This window comes from Phyllostomus discolor, chromosome 3 (assembly GCF_004126475.2).
Source record: "Phyllostomus discolor isolate MPI-MPIP mPhyDis1 chromosome 3, mPhyDis1.pri.v3, whole genome shotgun sequence".
NCBI lineage: Eukaryota > Metazoa > Chordata > Mammalia > Chiroptera > Phyllostomidae > Phyllostomus > Phyllostomus discolor.
In genome coordinates, this window is record NC_040905.2 from 78969280 (window position 1) to 78978791 (window position 9512).

General features: G+C 36.2%; 1 pseudogene; it reads right to left on the minus strand.

Annotated features, from left to right (window-relative positions):
• Window positions 1–6511: 6511 nt before the first annotated feature.
• LOC114496498 lies at window positions 6512–8335 on the minus strand (annotated as a pseudogene).
• Window positions 8336–9512: the final 1177 nt, after the last annotated feature.

The following is a 9512-nucleotide window of genomic DNA, read 5'->3' on the forward strand; positions in this document are numbered from 1 at the left end:
TTGTCAATGGTGAACTTTGATAGCACCCTAAAATAAAGCCAGTTACTAGGTGCAAGTATTCATTATCACATTTCAACTCCAATCAGAAAGATATACTGATGTGCTTTGGTATCAGAGAGCCCTACCTTGGCAATTACTGCCAATTCTTGAAATGTTTCCTCATATGAAAGTGGTCATAATGATACTTAGCTTTCAGGGTTGGTAAGTATTAAGACATATATGTGAGAAGTGTTTTAGCCCAGTTTCTAAGTCCATAAGAAATGGTGAGCTGTTATCAAAACAACTTTCAGTGGTCCTTTCTGGTAAGCAGATAATTTCATCATCCAAGTCAGGAAGGCTTAGAGGATAAAGGCAGAAATTATTCATGATTACATTGTCACAGAAGACGTAAACCAGGCCCATGACAAGCTAATAACTATGGATACTCTGCTCCTGACACATCCCTCCTAAAATAAAGTAGGCTTGTTAGACCTTAATGGAAAACAATACATATACCTTTCTTTTAAATAGAATAAAAATGGCAACATGAGAGGTTAAAAAAACCCACTTCATAGTTTGAACAAAAGTGACTGTCTCTGATAATGTTCTTTTCTCTGAAATCTACCTTACTATTAATATAGCCACCCCAATTTTTATTAGTATTAATATGATATATATTTTCTATCCTTTTACTTTTAACCTATATGCATTTTTATATTCAGAGTTTCTTGGGCCTGGACAGGTAGCTCAGTTGGTTAGAGCATTGTTCCAAAACACCAAGATTGTGGGTTTGATACCTGATCAGAGCACGTACAAGAATCAACCAAAGGCTGCATAAATAGATGGAACAACAAATCAGTGTCTCTCTTCTCTCTCCCCTTCCTTTCTCTGTCAAATCAATCATTCAATCAATCAATCAATAAAGTTCATTCCTTATAAGTAGCACTTTTTTTTACTTCATCTGAGAATCTCTGACTTTTAATTGGGGTGTTTAGATCATTTATGTTTAATATGATTATTGATATGTTAAGATATAACACTGTCATGTTGGAATTGGTTTTCTGTTTGTCCCATCTGTTCTTCTTTTTCTTTTTTCTTTTCTGCCCTATTTTGGATCAATCAAATATATTTTGTAATATCATTTATCTCCTTTCAAGTGTTATTAGCTGTAAATAATTAGCCAATTCAGTTTTCTCTTTGGGGTTTATAGTATACATCTTTGTTTTCTCGGTTTACTTATAAGCAATATTATACCCCTTCATTTATGTATAAGAAAGAATCTTACAATTGCATAGTTCCATTTTCTATTATGGCCTTTAAATTAAACAGTCAATTATCTTTTAAATAGATTAAAATAATAGGAAATAATCTTAGTTACCATTTCTAGTGCTATTCATTTCCTCGTGTAGGTTCACAGCCCAGCTGGTACTGGGTAGGCCAAAAAATCCATATGTTTATTTTTCCATAAAATAAAAGACACACTTTTCATTTTCACCAATAACTTTACTGATTTGGATATTTTGAGTATGTTGGCTCTCTCCTGCTATTGGCTTCTAGTGGGTAGAGGCCAGGGGTGCTGCTAAACATCTTTCAGTGTATGAGACAGCCTCATAACAAAGAACTATTTGGCAAAAATGTCAACAGTACCAAGAAACTTCGCAAACCACTTTTGATGCATTTGATCAGTCACGGCACCTCCATACACTGTACAAATCTTTTTTTGCATTTCAGTTGCATTTTTATCTTCCTTGAAGTAATAAAGGATAATACACTAAAAATGTTGTGTTATCTTCCATTTTCAACATCTATAATATTAAGATGTCTGCACAAAAATTCACCAATTTTGATGTTTTTTAAAAAAATACAGACTGATATGACAACTGTCACAATACAATCTAGCAAAAATTGTTTTGAATTAAATTAAAGGCAACAAAGCACTAGTAGAGCCATCATACAGAAAAAAATCTAAATGAAATTTTTGGCCAATCCAATATTATTTTCATTCTATCTGAAGGACTTCAATTCACATTATATGAAGTGAGAGTGATGATTTTTCAACTTTCTTTCTGAAAATGTCTTTAATTTGGCTTTGTTTATGAAAGACATTTTTGCTGGATATGGAAGTCTACATTGACAGTTTTTCTCCTTCAGTACAGAAAGGTATTATTCTCCTTTTTCCACTTGCATTATTTCTTACAAGATACCTACCATCATGCCAAGTTTTGTTCCTTTGTAGTATAGGCACACCTCAGAGATATGGTGGGTTTGGTTCCAGACCATCACAATAAAGCTCTAGAATAAAATGAGTAGTAATCTTGTTGTTGGTGGAGGGTCTTGCCTTCACTTTATAAAAAGTGCAGCATCCGTGAAGCACAATGAAGTGCCATGAAATGAAATCTGCCTGTAAGTGTATCTGCTTTTTCTGGCTGCTTTTAAAATTCTCTCTTTAAAATGGGTTTTGAGCAATTTGGTAAAGTTGTTCTTACTATAATTTTCTTCATTTTTTTATGTGCTTGGAGTTAGTTGAAGTTCTTCCATCTATGGATTTACAGATTTTGCCACTTTTGAAAATATTCTTTTTCAAATATTTTTTTTGTCTACTTCTCTGCTGTCTTTCGGGGACTCCAATTACATGTATATTGCGCTATTTGAAATGTCTCCATATTTAGCTGATGCTCTTTTCACTTTTGAAATTATCTTTTTATCTTTGTATTTTCTTTTAAATTTTTTCAATTACTATATTATACAGTTCACTCATCTTATTTTTGGTAATGTTCAACATGCTACTAATCTCATCTAGTGTATTTTTCTTCCTAGACATTATAATTTTTATCTTTAGTGGTTTGATTTGAGTGCTTTTTATATCTTCCATGTCTCTACTAGACTTTTAAAATGATGTGGAAGACAATTGTAATAACCATTTTAATGTCCTTGCCATTGAATTTTAACACGTGTCAATATTTAGTTCTTTATTGATTGATTAATTATTGTCCTCATTTCAGTTGTTTTTCCCCCCTTTCTTCTTTGCATGCCCAGTAAACTTTGATTGGATTGCCAAATCTTGTGAATTTTAATTTTGGGAGTGAATATTTTTATTTTCCTGTTTTTTTTTCTGGGAAGCTGTTCCGTACCTTTTAGTCATAATTTTATGATCTGTTGGGTGGGTACAGAATAGTATACTCAGTCTAGGGCTAGTTGTTCCCTGTTACTGCATTAAGATCTTCCTCGTTATTCTCCTCAATGCCCTGTGAATTATTAGTTTTCCTTTATTCTTTTACATAGTTTTCTCCTCGGTTTTGGGAAGCTTTCCTCCTGTGCACACACCAATCTGTACTTTGCCGAATAGTTTTGTGGGACCATTTCAGCTCTCTAGGATTCTCTTTGTGCAGCCTCTTTTCTCTAGTATTCTGTCTATGAACTCCAGCTGCCTTGATCTCCCCGAGCTCTCCCCTCCATCTTCTTAAGTCAGGGAGTCCCCTGGGTTCTGCTTGAACCCTCTCTCTGAAATTCTTTCAATGCTATACGTAGGCTTGGGTAATCTATGGCTTATCTCACTTTCTTCCCATCTCAGAGAGAACTATATTTTGTTGCTTAATGTCCAATGTCTTGAATATCACTCTTTCATACATTCTGTGTAGAATTATTGTTTGTTTCAAGTCCAAAGGTAAATCTGGTTTCTGTTACTTCATCTTGAGCTGGCTGTACACTTTTTGCTGCTTATTTGGACAGACAAATGTTCTCACTAAGAGTGACTCCCAAGATATTGAAGACATTCTTAAGTCTCTATTGAGAATTGCATCTAGCTATTTTAAGAATTAAAGTTGATAATAAAAAGTTAAGTTCACCAAAGCAAGCTAAAGATTTTTATTGAATATTTAAAAGTATTTTATTTGGGCATTTATGTCCATTTATTACTTTCTTTTCTAATGCTTTGAATTTCATGCTTATAATTACAAAAAAACAAGGAAATGTAAGGAATTTTGAAATCATGTCCTGCTTAGATTCCCTCAGACCTTCAGTTTCCCCATTGTGCTGTACAGATACTATTTGTACTACAATATGAACATTTGCAAGTGCCGACTTATAAAATCTGATTAATGCAGTGAGCTGCACTTCTGAATAATGTCCACAGAAATTGAATTTTACGTATAATTTTGGGGGTATTTTTTGACCTCTTAAAAATTATTCATGGACCCTCAGTTAAGGCTCTCTGTTTTAGTGAATGGGACACCTGCAGGCCATCCTTCAAAAAAATGGTTTCTCTCAGCAGAGCATTTGAAAGGTATTTAGAAGGAGTGAATTAAAAATTCATAGTAGAAAACATCTTTAAGAAAAGGCTGGGTCCTATAGTAAGTGCTTCTGGCTAGATTTACTTTTGAGAATTTCTTAAATCCTCTTTAAAGTGAAATACCCATGTTTTTGTATACAATCCTATTTTGAAATTCTTAAACATGCTGAAATATAAGAACTCTTGAGTTGAAAAAAGGAACAAAGGAAATATCTGTGCATAGCTGTTCGGGTTTCCAAAATAGCCCTCTCTAAGCTTTCCAATTCCTAGGTTAAATAAGGTGGAAGTAGAAATGCTTAAAGTAGGCCTGGAGACAGGGTTCGGTTCATCTCAGTTGAAAAGTAAACATCTTAAAATGTTTAATTTTAATCTAAATATATCTAAATAGATTTTGTTCTTATGAGGATCAAATAAAGTATGGAGTCTAGCCCTATGAGGATTGGTGGATAGTGGAAGTAGCTTATCATCTAAAATTACAGATATTTAAAGCTCCTATAAGTTTTTTGGGGGGTGGAGTGGGGATGGGAGAATGATCCCAAGTAAACAAAGCAATTTGAGAGATCTCAATGTCAATCTAATATAATTACAAAAACCAGTAATATTTGACTGACCCCCAACCATGAAATAAGGCATGATCTCTAAATTTCAAGTCTTTAAACTTAAGCAAAGATTTGTATATTTTAGAGTTAGACATGTATATATTCATCTATCTTGAGAGACAAAATTTAATTAAGTAATTAATATTCGTGAGGGTCATAAAGTTCTCTGAGTAGAGAATTCCATGATGTGCTATAAGATATAAATCTCTTCTAAAGTTTTAAAACCCAGGATATAGAGAATACTAAAAGCATTTCAGTGTAGCAGTTGATGGAAATAAGAATCTCTCTGTATGTGAGAAGAATAAGAATTGAGTGGTTATAGTTTACAGGGGTCTGCTTTCATGAGAATATGTCATATAACTATGGGATGATTGAGGGTTATACCGTATATAAATAATTTTAAAAATTGTACAAAGCCCCAATAGAGAAAAATCAGTATCTTATTTAGGGGTATATATGTATGTAATAAAATATTATACACATAAAAATAGACAAGGGGATGACAAACTAAGACATATTTGAATATTGATGGTAGTTATGTCTGAGCTGAAGGAGGGTGATGGAAAAGAGGTAGAACTCAGAGGTGGATTCAGTTCAGGTGTGTCCAACCTTTTGGTGTCTCTGGGCCACACTGGAAGAAGGAGAGCTGTCTTGAGCCACATGTGAAATACATTGTGACACGTAATCACAAAAAAAATCTCATAATGTTTTAAGTAAATTTAGGATTTTGTGTTGGGCCGCATTCATAGCTATCCTGAGCTGCATGTGGCATGCAGGTCACAGGTTGGATGCCCCTGATAGATATTCACTTCTTATTTTGATTCAGGTGGTAGGTTTAAAGTTATTTGTTTGTTTGTTTGTTTGTTTATATTTTTGGCTTAGTTTTCACAAACAGGAGTTTAAGGTTTGGCAAACATGCTGGAGGTCTGGCCAAAGCAGTCAGCAGGAAGAATTAGTGGAAGGGAACTACCTGTGCCTGACCTTGGGCGCTGGTGGCTTAGCTCAAAGAGAGGGGAATAGGGTGACTCAGCCAGCTGGGTCAGTGTGGGCCAAGCAGAACTTCACTCACAACCTTTCTACCCAGGAAGTGACTTTCAAAGACAGTTTTTCTTTCTCCTTGTTGAAGTCCCAAGCCCAGAGTCCAACAAAGGGTCGGGCAGAGAGGAATGGATAACGATTTGTCCCCAGGTGGACTGCAGGACGCTGGGAACATGCACATGCTTTGTCATCGGCATAGGCCGTGTGCCTCCACCATATTTGACACGCCCTTGCATTGCCCTGGGGACCCTGAGTAACCTCCGTTTGTCTTCCTTTCTCCCTGGTGGAGGCCTTATTTCTGTCAGGATGACCTATTTATCTGTAATAAATACATTTGCGTGAAATGTGGCAGGCTGTGTGCAAAACCAGAATAAACCCATGCACAAGAAATAAGAACCTTCTGATGAGGCTCACACTCATCTTCTCAAAGCTGTAGAGGCTGTCAGGGATGAATTTTATTTTCCCAGAACGAAACTTACCTGTGAGAAGTGGCTTGAATTTGTGAGATCCACTCCTCCTTGACCTGATTTGCCAAGTGAATCTGTGGATACCCAGGACCCTCCCACAGAGGCAGAGCACAGACTTAAAAGGTAAGAGGTGGCTGTAGGTTTCAAAGTTTCACCTGATGGCTTCACATGAGGTTTAATCAAGCTATAAAATGCTCAGTGTCCAGTGTTTAAGGACTCATTCTGTGTTGTGTGTGTGTGTGTGTGTGTGTTGGTGGACTTAAACTTCAAAGCTATTTGTCTTTTTATGTAAGATAAGCCATTCTGCAAAATGGACTGGTCAAGCAGTTAATACCCATATTCCATTGACAGGTTTTGTATATTTTGGTCCTTGTAGATAACAAAGAAATTATAAAACCTGCATGATCCTGAGAGTGAGTTCCTTTGCATCTGGAATTTTCCAGTCCTGACAGGTCTTTGGGGGCTCCTGTGTTACAAATTCTGGAAGCTCTTATAGCTGAAGTTTGGGCGTAGGGAGGATCTTCTTCCTCTTCCTCTGTTCGCTTGTGCTTTAAAAACAAGTCAGACTTCAAGAAGTAGCTGTAGCTGTCATACTTCTTGAGGCTGAAGATCTGGTGTTTGAGTTTCTGCAACATCATGGGGTGTGGCTCTTCCAGGATCTTCTGTTTGAGCTGGGATTGACTCTCAACTTTGACCTGTGATGACGTCTTGCTGGACAGAAAGGTCATGTGAATCTCTTTTGTCTTTGCCTGCATCTGCTTCTTATCTTATGTTTTCTTAAAATCTTCACATGCTAGCCAGAATAAAACATTTTCCTCACTGAATTCCTTTTTTAAAAAATTCCCAAAATCTTTTAATGCCTTCTGGGTCTTCAAGCAGATCCTCTGTTCAGCTGTGCTCTTGCGCTTCTGGTGGCCACTGCTGGAACTCCCATCACTGTCCTGGGTGTCTGACAGCGGCGCTTGCTTCCAGCTCAGATGGCTCCCTGCGCGGTTAAATGTCTCCACAGGTGCCCATGGGTGCCTGGGTGTGGGAGGAGGAGGAGGAGGAGGACGCAAAGGAGGGGAGGAGTCAGCTCAGCAACGTCCAGTCTCTGTGCGTGGGCCTCCACCCTGCGGCCCTCCCAACTTGAAAGGTGTTTATTTTTATAATTCTGCTTCACAACTAGTATACTTGGTAAATCTATTTCAGATGAAACATAATATTAGGTTTTAAATTACAATAAAGATGTTCTTATAAGCTTAAGAAATTAAAAGCATAATAATGACCTTTTTGTGTTAAAAAAGAAGTTTGTATAGTGGCTCTTTTAAGTAGTTATAAATACGTAACAGGATAAGCTTTGGGAGCCCCTGCAACTTTAATGTAAAATTTGTAATTGAGTTATTGATTCAGTATTAAAAATTTAAGAAATTTTATCAAGTGAATAAACAGTGGTTAGGCATTAATAATATTAAATTCACCATATTTACAAACTTAATTATGTTCATGATGTATTTATTGGAGATTTGTATTTATTAAGTCAGAGAAAAGAATGCTAAGAAAGAAGTAAAAGCCACAAATTTGATAGATGCTATTTAACATTTTAAAGGTGTTTTGTTAAATATTTAGCCACTAAATATGAAGTGGCCCTTTAGAAATAATTGCTAAAATCTGACAGATTGTAAATAGGTGGTTTGATTGGTAATATAAATCTAGAAGCCTAAGGAAAAATGAGGATTTTAAAATTTTGATTTTAATAAATGTAACAATAACCATTAAAATCAAAACTAAACTTTCAATTAGTATTTTTTGTTAGTTAAAAACTCACTCATCCAAAGTATACCTAAGTTTGCCAGGTGAATGCAGAATCATAGACTTTAATAGCATCAAATCTGGGGCAGGAAGTCATCCTTTTGTGAAAATTAAGACTCTTACAAGGGTACATACCGAAACAGAAGGCCACACTCAGAAGAGAAACCATCCATCCTAGCAGACATAGTCAGATCCTCCTTAAAAGAGAATGGGTTTACTGTGATACAAAGATGTATGCTAATTATGTCCTCAAATTATATGACACAAAGAAAGAGTGCAGCTATTTTTGCTTGGGGAAAAGAATGTTAAGTTACCTGCAACAAAACAGGCACCTCCACTTCTAAACAATGAAAATGAAATAAATTATTAATAAAGCCCAATCTAAAGGTCTAACATTTAGTTAACTAGACTATAGAGTAAGTTCTAAATTTGCAACTTTTAGCCGTTACAGTTAACGGCCGTGCTACAGCTTTCAAAACTGGTGGCACTGGTTCCAATGTAATTGCTCTGGGTCTCCTTCCTGGCAGCTACAAGAGGGCAAAAGTCTGCTTTTGATTGTAATCATGAAACAAACATTTGTGAAATTAAAAAGAAAAATGTGTGTATTTTCTATAGAAGGAGGATTACATCAAAAGTTGGTATCAAATAAGGTACAGCTTTAAAGGAATGGGCACCGCTGAATTTAGATTTCAGGTGAGTTCCTTTTCAGTCTCAACTCTGGAATTCGTCCGTCCCTGCTGCGGGGTTGTTGAGACGGAGGACAACTTGGGGTAGCTATTGTTTTGTTGTAGTTTTTTCCTCAGGTCTTTTACTAAAGATTTAAGAAGTTGTATGACAAGGAACTTGGAAACAGTCTTTATTTAGTATGTTCTATTATGCACACACCTCCTTTACAGCCCCGGAGTCTTTAATTCGCCTCTGCGATGACATTAGAGGGAATATGGTATAATGAGTGCAGCGAGTTAACCCTCATTTCGAAACTCCACATCCCTTGTAAATCATACTCCCATCACTAATTTCCTGTGAAGTTGAGGCCTGTATTCTACAGCAAGAGACAATGAATCAAAGAGAAGAGACTTGCTGAAGACTGAGTCTTTGAGCATGCAAGGGGCCAGAATTAAAAGATTTGGTCATGGAGCCCTAGTTTAACTGAAATGAAGTATGGTTTGCTCTTTGGAAAGAATCTGAAGATCAATTCCTGAGTGTAGGGATGCTTTTTATTTACTCATGAGACCAGGATAGACTGTAAACCACATATGTTTAAGCATGAAGTAGATTGAGGTGATATTAAGAGCAAGGTGTTACACTACTTGGGAGAGATAAATCAGTGTGATGAGTCAGGGTATAGTG